Source organism: Nycticebus coucang, chromosome 19 (genome assembly GCF_027406575.1).
Source record: "Nycticebus coucang isolate mNycCou1 chromosome 19, mNycCou1.pri, whole genome shotgun sequence".
In the NCBI taxonomy this organism is placed as follows: domain Eukaryota; kingdom Metazoa; phylum Chordata; class Mammalia; order Primates; family Lorisidae; genus Nycticebus; species Nycticebus coucang.
Genome location: NC_069798.1, coordinates 59,294,376 through 59,306,991, shown reverse-complemented (window position 1 = coordinate 59,306,991; position 12,616 = coordinate 59,294,376).

The window sequence follows — 12,616 nt, the reverse complement described above, 5'->3', positions numbered from 1 at the left end:
CACCCTCCCAACAAAGCCACTCGTAGTTGAGGGAGCAGATTGGGAATGAAGAAGCAAATAAGAAAGGATCCCTTAGAAACTAAAACCTGGAAGGTGGGTCGATGAGACTCTGAACTTAGAAGGAGCTCTGCTGTGATTCTGCTGAGCACAGCGCCCAGGGCTCTGTCCAGGGAAAGATGAAACAGTGCCTCCTAGAAGCATCAGGAGCGTCCAAGAGGAGAGGCTGACAAACTTTTTCTGTAAAGAGGTTGATAGCAAAAAATCTTGGCTTCGTGGGCCATAGGGTCATCTGTCACAACTTAATTTTTGGATGGTGGCATGAGAACAGGCATAGAAAATAAATAAACAGATATGGCTGTGTGCCAATACAACTTTAGTTACGAGATCAGGTGGCCAGCCAGAGAGCTAGAATGACAGCCGGAGTTCGCCAGCCCGTATCTTACAGAGGACTCTGAAAGTCAGATATGGGCTGAGGCTTTGGAAAACCACAGTCAATATTGACAGATCTCTATTTGACTTTACTGCTTGCCACTACCGCACCAGTTAAGTCCAGCAACTGATAAAGGGACACCACCGTCTTTCTTGGCCTTCACAACATTGATACTATTGGTACTATTTTGTTTATTATTATTCCCATTTTGCAGCTCAGATTTCAAGCTAATCAATTGCTTTCTCAAGGATGTACGTGTTGTAATGGATGGAACAGAATTTATACACAGGCCGGGCATGGTGACTCAAGCCTGTAACCCTAACACTCTGAGCTCTGAGAGGCCAAAGCGGGAGAATCACTTGAGGTCAGGAGTTCAAGACCAGTCTAAGCAACAGTGAGACCTCGTCTCTGATAAAAATAGAAAAATTAGCCGTGCTTGGTGGGCATACCTATAGTCGCAGCTAATGGGGAGGCCAAGACAAGAGGATCACTTGTGCCCAAAAAAGTGAGGTTGCTGTGACCTATGATGAGGCCATTGCAATCTCCCTAGGGAGATAGAGTCTCACTCTGTCTCTGTCTCAAAAAAAAAGAGATAAAGAAAAAGGAATTTATATGTACACAATCTTTGACATTTTAATAATCAGAAAATCCAGAATCTAAATTTTCTATTTGTGCTGACTAAATTTCTTAGACAAGGAAGATGAACCTTCTGTGTTACTAAGTCTTAACATGAAACAGAAATTTTCAAAATGCGATAATGATTAATACAGGAAGAGGTACAGAATTTGAGGGAAGGAAGGCTTTTCATTCACTCTACTGCCAACTACAAAGAAATTAAAGTCTTTGTAAGTTTTTCCATCTCCACACACACACACACACACACACACACACACAGAGTCCACCCAAAGACCATGAAAAGAACTGGCAACACCCAAAATATAGGCCAGGAGTTTGGGGGGAAGCCAACACAGGGCCCGACCTACCGCCCAGATGATTATTAATGCTTCTGATCTCACGGAATCTTCTGCACTAGCTCCTCAAAACATGTCAAGTATGAAGGTGGGAACCTCCGCCTACCCTCCACCCTGATTTCTGCCAGGATGGCACAGATGCCTGCAGCCTCTGTCAGACATGAATGGATGGCTCCATGGCTGCACGAAACCTTTGACAAGAGACTGTTTTAGTGCACTGTCACACTGCAGTGTCCCTCACCGGGTGCTACACATGCATCTGGGAATAAGCCACTCACCAACTGGGACCCAGTGTCCCAGGGACAGAAGTGAATACTGTAGGATACACAGGAAAACCCATGCCAAATATTTGCCCAAACACTTCAACCACATGGTGTAATGCTTGACACTACTGGTACATGGTTGGGCTCACAATTTGAGACTGAAACAGCTGACAACATGTGGGAGAAAATACTTCTGGCCTTGACTTTGTATCCCCTAAGGCAAGTTCTTATTACATAACATCTGTGCAAGGAAACACATCTACTTTTAAACTTCTAAGATTCATGTGTATACCCTAAAATATATGTGCATGTACATAAAGTCCTTAAAAACACATATTTTATTAGATATGATATATTATTTATTGATCCAGGAACATTGTTACTCTTTGTTTCTACCTTTCTAATAGGTCATAACATATTGGTAGGCCACTGTAACGACCTTACAGAAAAAGAACTTCATGCTTTATATTTTGAACTGATCCAATTTGGTCACTAGTGGAATAGGTATTTTAAAAGTTCTTCAGGCCGGACGTGGTGGCTCACGCCTGTAGTCCCAGCACTGTGGGAAACCAAGGCGGGTGGATTTCCTGAGCTCAGAGGTTGGAGACCAGTAGAGCAGGAGTGAGCCAGAGTGAAACCCTGTCTCTACCAAAAAAAAGGCCAGGTGTTGTGGCAGGCGCCTGTAGTCCCGGCTACTTGGGAGGCAAAGGGCAAGAGAATCACTAAAGGAAGAACAGAAAAAAAAAAAGAAAAGAAGGAAAAAAAACCTTCAAACTAAGAAGAGCAAAAGCCAGCTGAAATTGAAAGCAAAAATAAATAAATAAAAGTTCTTCAAATTGCAGAGCTGTTCAGCATACTCGACTCAATCACTCACCTTTTCAAATGACACTTTTGCAAGTGAATTTTGCTCAGCTCACCACCAACCTCCACTGTCTGCCATTAAAATAAGCCCATCACATAACAAGAAGACCAGCAGAGGAAACTAGTATTATTCTTTTTTTTGTCTGATTTTTTTGCCTATTTATGCCTGCTGCACCCCCCAAATTGGTCTTGACTTCTCACAGGAAAAGGAAAGTTGAAAACAAGGGGGTAAATGAGACAAAAAGAAACAGCAAAATGTGCTTTTTGTCATTTCAGAAGAAATAGGAAAAAAATTGTAGACTATTGCCTGAAATACCTCCTCCATTTAACATGCCCATTGCTGGGCACTAGGAAAGTAGGAAGACATTTTCCCTGTCCCTCCCCTAAAAGTTCATGGTTTAGAAGTAAATTTGAATGACTGCAGTGTGAGAACGGTGATGGTGGAAATATTTGTAAAGTGCTTTGGGGGAGGTGAAAGTGTTACAGAGGCTTCCGAGTAGGAACTATGCCCGGACTCCCCTGGCAGAGAAAGGAGAGCAGTGGTGAAGTGGACCAAGGGGCTGCACAGGGACAGGGGCTCCAGGTGGAGGGACCTGCCACCCTCCCCTCCTCGCGCAAGTGGTTTTCCTTTGCTCCTATAAGGACAATCCTCAGATTACAGGGTTTGTGCCTACTAAATTCCTCCTAGGAGAATTTTATCTCTTCGCCCATGTTCTACTCAGCGTTACGCCTGGCAACCAAGTTCAGACAGGAAAACGTAATCCAATTAGCTCTCAAGGAATAAAGGAGACCATCTGATTTTACTCTGTAACACACCCCAACCCTACCTCCATTCACTAACACAAATGAACAATTGTACATTTCCTGGCACGAAGTTTATTTCTTCCTACATCTAGTCTCTATGCATCCCTGACACACACTTCAGGCAAATGGGAGACTTTGCACCTCTTTTTAAGAAAAACTTCCTGAATGGTTTTATTTAATCCCTACCAAGGAATGTATGACATTTTATTTGTTAATATAAATTTAAACTTCTCTACTCATCCGTTAGCATTAAAAACCCCACCCCATTGATATTTCTAATCAAAATCTTCCAGATACAACTATAATTAAATGTGAGATTTCCTATTGTCACCATGTCTGTTCTAACTGCCACAGATGTTAGATCCTCACAAATATTAACAGGCCTTTTCCCCTCCATTCACATCCTATACTCTAGTTAGTGTTAATTGAGTGAAAAAAAATACTAGCAGAGATGCCAAGGTTATAAATCATTGCAGAAGAAGAGAAAGGACAGAGGTACTCTAAAGCGCAGTTATATCCAGCTTTGAGTTGGTTGGAGAACATCAGGTTCTGAATCATTCTACCAAATGCTCAAAAGTGCCTAATATTACTAAACATTTAAAAAAAAACCTGAAGTCTCTCACAATTGTTGCTAGAGTTGCCAAATACCATTAATAAAAATGAAAATATAATCCACAAGGAGTGGCTAACACGTAGCAGACCTTTTTGGAAATCATTATCACCACCGTATTATGTTTTTTAGACCTGGGGATTGGCAGGCAACTTGTCAACAGGGTTTTAGATCATTCGCTACTTATAAAAAAGTAAAGACTATCTTGTACATATCACTTCCTTCATTCATTCACATATGTTTATTCAATATAGCTGTGACATCCAAGGATATGGAAAGCCCAGACCTGGGTATTACATACATGCAGTGTGTGAATTATCTTTTATTAACATAAGCTTCAGGGTTGGTAGCTTATACTCAACAACTGGTAGGCGTTTTTCTCCTAAGGTAAAGAATAAAGTTGATTGTCCTATATTAAATATGTTGGTCCATTTGATACCTGCTGCCATCCACTATCATCTTAATCCTGAAAATAATTCTACAACAGCCCTGTAAAGAATAGAGATTGGACAGTGGAGTGGAAGATGCCTCCAGGCCGTCCAGGAGGTGATTTACCCAACAAAGAGGTATCCAACTGCCAGGAGCCCAGATGTGGGGACACCGAGCTGTTCCTTTAATAGCAGATGAAGCCTGAGGACATGCAGCATCAGGGCTGTCCATCTGCCATCTCAAGGGGTCTGAGCACACCCGGAAGCCCAGAGTGACCTGGCCAGCATGCAGGAAGAACCCCACTCACCTCCTCTCCCTGAGATTCTTCAGCCTTCACTTCTGGGCTCCGGGTTCTCCTGCCTCCTCCCTCCTGAGACTCCTCACGCCTCCCAGGACACCTCAACCAAGGTTCAGGGAAAATTCCCCAGACTTCTCATTGGCTCAGCTCCCAAGGGAGAGGTTGGTGACAGCAGTAAGCTGCTGTGACTGCAATGAATGAGGAGCCCCTCCCACTCTCCTCCTTGGAGGAGACACCAAGGAAAGGTTCCAAATGGGCTTTCCTGCACCCACCTCCCCGTGCTTCGCAGGAGCAGAGAGGAGGGCTGTGCTGTGCTGCTGTTCATCTTTCCACCCATCGTGAGGAAGTAAACCCCACAAACCAGAAAGGCATACAAACTCTAAGGATTTGACTTTCAACTTCCCGTCTAAACTGTGTGTACCTTAGCAACTCACAGGCTACGAGTCAGAAATCAGAGCCAGCAGATCTGAGCACAGGGAGGGGATAAACACAGGAATGAGCCAGAGCCAGAGGGAATTAGAATTTAGACAACCCACGTATGGAGAACCCTCAAAGAACTCAAACTAGACCTCCCATTTGGTTCTGCAATTACTAGGTCTCTACCCAGAAGAAAAAACGTCTTATCACAAGGACATTTGCACTAGACTATCATAGCTCAATTTACAATTGCAAAATGTGGAAGTAATCTAAATGCCCACCAACCCGAGAATGGATTAACAAGCACTAGTATATGTATACCATGGAATACTATTCCGCCATTAAAAAAGATGGAGACTTTACATCTTTGGTATTAAACTGGATGGAAGTGGAACTCATTTGTCTTAATAAAGCATCACAAGAATGGAGAAGCAAGAAGCCAATGTACTCAAGTCTAATATGAAGCCAGAAGATGATCTAAGGCACACTCGCAGAAGAGAAAAACTCAAATCAGATCAAGGTGGAGGGCAGAGAAACGAGAGAGCAGGGAGAGGGGAGGAGGGAAGAGGATGGGGCTACAGTGTATGGCACACCTCTTGTGGGCAGAACACAATTATAAAAGGGACTTTACCTAACACATGCAAACAGTGTAACCTAATTCTTTGTACCCTCAATGAATCTAAAACAATTATATAAAAAGAAAAAGAATTTAGACAGCCCATTCCTCCACTCAGGACTAAGGTTGGATGCCTGGGTTTTGTCTATTTCCAGAGCAGTCATTATCTAGGGTTCAAATGGTGTCCCTGAAAGATGAGGTGACTCAAGTCCTAGATGTCATGATAAGCTTGCAACATGCAGATGGTTTTTACCAATAACAAGTGGCAATGCGCAGCTCTGGAGAAACACGGACAGCCCACACACATCAGAAGCCGCTTATTCTAAGTCAAACATCAGGCCACATCTTCCAGAAGGTATGCTTTTCAGTTAAAAAGCACATTTGAAAAACTGCTGTGGGATTCAAAAGAAGAAGAAGAAAAAAAAAAACAGCACCAAAGAGGAAAATAGGAGCACAGACACCTTCCAGTACCACACCTTAAAAACCTCAATGTTCAGGTACCAGGCTGGGTGTAAATTAACAAGACAGGGCCTCACAAAGGACGGATGGTAATCCCACCAATCACCCTCCCTCTGCCCACCTTTCCCCTCCCTCCTGCAGTGCATGTTACAAGGGTACATGTGAAACTTAGTAAATGTAGAATGTAAATGTCTTAACACAATAACTAAGAAAATGCCAGGAAGGCTATATTAACCAGTGTGATAAAAATGTGTCAAATGGTCTATAAAACCAGTGTATGGTGCCCCATGATCACATTAATGTACACAGCTATGATTTAATGAAAAAAATAAATAAAAATAGATAAATAAACAAAAAAACAAAGAACGGATGGTGTCCTGCACATGTGCTCGCCTGGAGACAGAGCAGGCTATTTTGAAAGAGGACTTCCTACACTGTGCCAGATGTGAGAATAATAGTCTACAAGATAAGCCAAAATGTCAGCAAACTTCAGTAAATAAAACTTTCAAAATAAAAAAAAAAATGCAAACTACACAAGATACCATGTAGTGGCTAAAACTTTGGAGGCATATGAACCTGGGTTCAAATTTCAGCCCCTTGCCTTGTACCTGAGCCACCTCCAACAAGTTGCTCAGCTTCTCTGTGCCTTACTTTATTCATTTGAAAAATAGGGAGAATTTTCATAACTTTCTGGTTGAGAAGGTTATAGGTAATAGGTACAAGTATAGAACTAGCATGGAGTAAGAATGTAATAAATACAGCTATGGTTATGATAACAGATTGAGGCAGCCCTGGAAAATCCAGGATGTCCGAGTTCTCTACCTGCCTATATATCGTCTGTCACTCAAGGGCCACCTTGTGATCCACCATTTCCATCATCTTCCATATTACAATGAGCTTATATTGATTTCTTTGTTTTTTTTTTTCCTTTTTTTTGTTGTTGCAGTTTGGCCAGGGTTGGGTTTAACCCACCACCCTCAGCATATGGGGCCGGGGTCCTACTCACTGAGCCACAGGCGCCACCCAATTTCTTTGTTTCTTTTTTTTTTTTTTGTAGAGACAGAGTCTCACTCTATGGCCCTCGGTAGAGTGCCGTGGCCTCATACAGCTCACAGCAACCTCCAACTCCTGGGCTTAAGCGATTCTCTTGCCTCAGCCTCCCAAGCAGCTGGGACTACAGGCGCCGGCCACAACGCCCGGCTATTTGATTTCTTTGTTTCTTTCTTTTTTTTTTTCTTTTTTTATTGTTGGGGATTCATTGAGGGTACAATAAGCCAGGTTACACTGATTGCAATTGTTAGGTAAAGTCCCTCTTAATGATATCTTTTCATCATAGAACTTTACTAAATTTTCCCACTATCTAATTTTATACCATCACTTATAACCCTTGCAAAATCTTTTCCAGAGCATGGAGACAAAGCCGTGCTCTTTTTTTTTTTTTTTTTTGTAGAGACAGAGTCTCACTGTACCGCCCTCGGTAGAGTGCCGTGGCGTCACACGGCTCACAGCAACCTCTAACTCCTGGGCTTCCAGGATTCTCCTGCCTCAGCCTCCCTAGTAGCTGGGACTACAGGCGCCCGCCACAACGCCTGGCTATTTTTTTTGTTGTTGTTGCAGTTTGGCCGGGGCTAGGTTTGAACCCGCCACCCTCGGCATGTGGGGCCGGCGCCCTACTCGCTGAGCCACAGGCGCCGCCCAAAGCCGTGCTCTTTTAAAACTCTCCTGAATTAGACGCAGTATATACAAGCTGGTATGCACTTTACAAGTAAGCTACTTAATTAATTTTGTTCCAGGTCCTATTTTAGGTTAGCTGAGACTACAAATATCCATCGCAAACATATGAACAGTTCCTGCACTAATGTCTCAGAGAAAGACCTTTTATTTATTTATTTATTTTTTTTTTTTGTAGAGACAGAGTCTCACTTTACCGCCCTTGGTAGAGTGCCCTGATGTCACAGGACTCACAGCAACCTCCAGACCTTTTATTTTTTTTTATTTCACATTGTCTGTATGGAAAATGAAAATCTTATCTACCTTGCAAAAGTATTGTCATTTTTTTTTTTTTTTTTTTTTTTTTTTTTTTTTTTATTGTTGGGGATTCATTGAGGGTACAATAAGCCAGTTACACTGATTGCAATTGTTAGGTAAAGTCCCTCTTGCAATCATGTCTTGCCCCCATAAAGTGTGACACACACTAAGGCCCCACCCTCCTCCCTCCATCCCTCTTTCTGCTTCCCCCCCCATAAACTTAATTGTCATTAATTGTCCTAAATGCCCACCAACCCAGGAATGGATTAACAAGCTGTGGTATATGTATACCATGGAATACTATTCAGCTATTAAAAAAAATGGAGACTTTACATCCTTCGTATTAACCTGGATGGAAGTGGAAGACATTATTCTTAGTAAAGCATCACAAGAATGGAGAAGCATGAATCCTATGTACTCAATCTTGATATGAGGACAATTAATGACAAGTATTGTCATTTTAACTGTGATGTTAAATATAGTCATGGCCCTGTGAGTGTGGAGATGTAGTGTTGATGGGCCAAACTAATGAGACATCTTGTTCAAGTTAAATAGCCAGCATCACTAACTCATGGAACCATTTCTATTCTTTATTCCCATTTATATTGATTGGGATGTTCTGTCTTCATCTCATTGGATGCCCTGGTTCATGGGCTGTCAAGCTAAAAATGGCGAGAATGGTAGCAAGGCGTGATATAGTAAGCTGTTCAAAGGTTGCAAGCCTCATTCTTTACAGAAATAACGGCCTCTATTACACATACACACACACACACACATGCACATGCACACACACCCCCACAGAAAAATAAGATCTGTTGCCAAGACTGGAATTAGGAAATAATAAAACATATGCCTCATTTCCTCATCCCCTCTCATCCAAACCCCAGTGCCCTTCACCTTTCTGTTTTGACCCTATCACCTCTACCAAAAGCTGTTCTTTCCCAAAGCAGTGATATTTATCCTTACTTTTTAATGTGGCAGGTTTATCAACATCAGTTTCCCAGAGAAACTTGTATACTGTCTTCTTTCTAATTTCAGAGTAAAGGATTTTGTCCCTCCTTAAATGATTTCAAAATCAGGTGGCCAGCCAGAGATCTAGAAGGAGAGCCAGAGTTTCCATCCTCTATTCTAACGTCCTGCATGGCACTCTGAAAGGCAGACGTGGGCTGAAGGCTTTGGCAAACCACACAGTCAGATATTGATGGGTTTATATGTAGAATCTGACTTCATAACTTAACAATATTGCACCAATTAAGTTTAACAACAGATAATAGCAAATTAGCATCGCTCTTGACACTTACAAGCCTTGATATCATTAGTATATTTAGTTTATTATTATTCTCATTTTACAGCTGAGAATTGAGATTTCAAGCTATTCAGTTGCTTTTATAAGGATGTGTGTGTTATAATAGTTAGAACAGATTTACACACAGACCAGGTGCTCATGCCTGTAATCCTAGCACTCTGGGAAGGCCAAGGCAGGAGAATCACTTGAGCTCAGGCATTTGAGACCAGCTTGAGCAAGAGCGAGAACCCATCTCTACCAAAAATAGAAAAATTAGCCGGACATTGCAGAAGGAGGCTGTAGTCTCAGGTACTCCAGAGACCTAGGCAGGAAGATCACTCTATCCCAGGAGTTTGAAGTTGCTGTGAGCTAGGCTGATGCCACTGCACTGTATCCTGAGCCAAAAGAGTGAGCCTCTGTCTCAAAAAAATAAATAGGTAAAATAAAAATTAAAAATAAGGAAGAAGCTCTCAGCGGAAGGGATCTGAAGGGGGCCTGGGCATAGAGGATCCTACACCTAGCTCAAGGCTTTGGAAAACCACCACCACCACAAGACAAAAGCAAAACAAGACAAAAATAAATCAAAAGACAGAGAGGTTGGCGCAAAAATGAATTCTCCCTACCAGATTAGTCCATGACTCTGAATCTCTTCTTCTACCCTAATGTTTGTATCACTCAGTTAGCAAATTTAAACATCGTGACATTTACAAAGGGAGCAAAAAATCAAATATGTGCAAGAACTCACAGAAGCCTGAAGAACACAATTGGGGAAGTGAAGAATAGTTAATTGACAGGATATATCATGTTTATGGATTGGAACACTCAACTCTCAATTGTGAATATGTCAATTCCCCAAAATTATTCCATCATCTTTTTTAATTTTTGCTATTTCAATTAAAATCTAGCAAGGTTTTTTTGGTGTGTCTTGTGTTTTTAAATTGGCAGGCTGATTTTAAAATGTTTATAAAAATAAAGAAGGTTAAGATTAATGAGGACAATCTTGATGTAAAAAAGCAAAGTTGGAGCCTTACATTCCCAGATGCCAAACTATAAACCTACAGTATTGAAGAGGGTGGTTCAGGTTCAAGGATAGACAGACACATTGGTCGGATAGAACAGAAAGGCCAGACACAGGCCAACCGGCTTGATGTTGCTTCAATACGGTCACCATAGAGTGACAAAAGGGGATAGAGAGCCTTTTCAATAAAAGGTCTACATTGACTGCACATAGATCTTTTTTTCAAAAAATGAAGTTCAACAGCATTTCACAGCATTCACAAAAATAAATTCTAGATGAGGTAAAGATCTGAAGAAAAATGATTAAATAAGTTTCTAGAAGATAACAGATGGTACTATCTCCATCAAAGTGATTTAGACATAATTGTTCTGAACAGATCACAAAAAGCATTAACTATTAAGAAAAAGATTAATAAGCTGACTTTATTAAAATTAAGAACTTTTTCTTTTTAAAGATGGAATCTTGCTCTGCCACCCAGGTTGGAGTGCAGCGACATGATCATTGATAAGCAATCCTCCCACCTCAGCCTTCTAAGTAGCTGAGACTTACAGACACACACCTGTAGCCACAATGCCTGGCTAATATTTTTAAGAGATGAGGTCTTGCTGTATTGTCCAGGCTGATATTAAACTCCTGGTTGCAAGCAATTGTCTCACTTTAGCCTCCAAAAGTGCTGGGGTTATGTGCATGACCCACAATGTCTGGCCAAAATCAAGAACTTCGGATCATCAAAACACATTTTTAAGAGAGAAAAAAAGACAAGCCACATACGAGTAGAAGATATTTGCAGTAAATATTTCTGACAAAGACCTATTACCCAAAACATATAAAATACTTAATACATAAAATATATTAATAGTCATATATAATATGAATATATAAAAGTATATATATTCATATATAACATATATTCATATATAATATATATTTTCATATATTATTATATATAAGAATATATGAAAAGTCAATAACAAAAGGAAAAACAACCTAAGAGAAAAATGTTAAACATGAACTTCACAAAAGGGGAAATCCAAATGCCCAAGAGCATATGAAAAGATTTTCAAACTTATCAGTTGCCAAAAAAATGCAAATGAAAGCCATAATAAGGCTTTAATTGCACACCCACAGCATAATATTTTTAATAAGATTGACAAGACTGCAATGCTAAGTCGCTGAGGATTCAGAGCAACTGGAACTCCCATAAATTGCTGGTAGAAGTATTAATTAGAAAAACGACTTTGGAATGTTCTTAGGAAAATTATAGACGCTAAAGTTTGTGGGCAAAATTTGAGGAGAATCAGGAATGGCATTGTCTCCAAGAATCTCCTCAAAAGTATTTATTGGCTGCAAAGGGGGTGGGGAGTCACTTGACAGTGGAGAAACCCAGCAATCCTCAACTCAACCTAGGAGTCCTGGTAGACATCACCAGTAATGGAATGTCAACAATCGTAGACATCTTGACGCCGTCCACTGAGAAGGACACAACACCATTTTTCTGAGTCTTTGCCAAAAATGCATAACCTTACTCCAATTAGGAAAAAACATCAGACAAATCCTAATTAATGAACAATCCTAAAAATACCTGGTCAGTCTTCTTTAGAGCTGTCAAGGTCATGAAACACAAAGAAAGACCAAGGAACTGTGACAGACTGGCGGAGACTAAGAAGAGAAAATACCTAAAAGCAATGTGAAATCCTGGGTTAGATCTCAAAGCAGAAGGGGGCAACGATAGGAAAAAACAGGTAAAATTTAAGTAAGATGTTCAGTTCAGTTAATAAGATTGTACCAATATTAGTATTTACTCTTGATATTTGCACTATGATTATGGAAGATGTTAATTTTTTGGAAAATGGAGTGAGAGATATGAGGCAACTCTTTGTTAGTACGTTTGCAACTTTTTGGTAAGATTAAAATTCTTCAAAATAAAACAGACATTTTACAAATTGAAGTGCTTGGAACATGAAAGAAAGAAAAGAATTAAAAGCTCAAATATTCTTGAGTCCCTACTGGAGGCCAGATTAACTGTAGATACAGCCAGGAAATCTGTATTCCTGAATACAGGTATACCTGAAGCCACATCCCCTTCTATATCATGAATAATGCTTTTTTGTGGATTTGGTACACAAG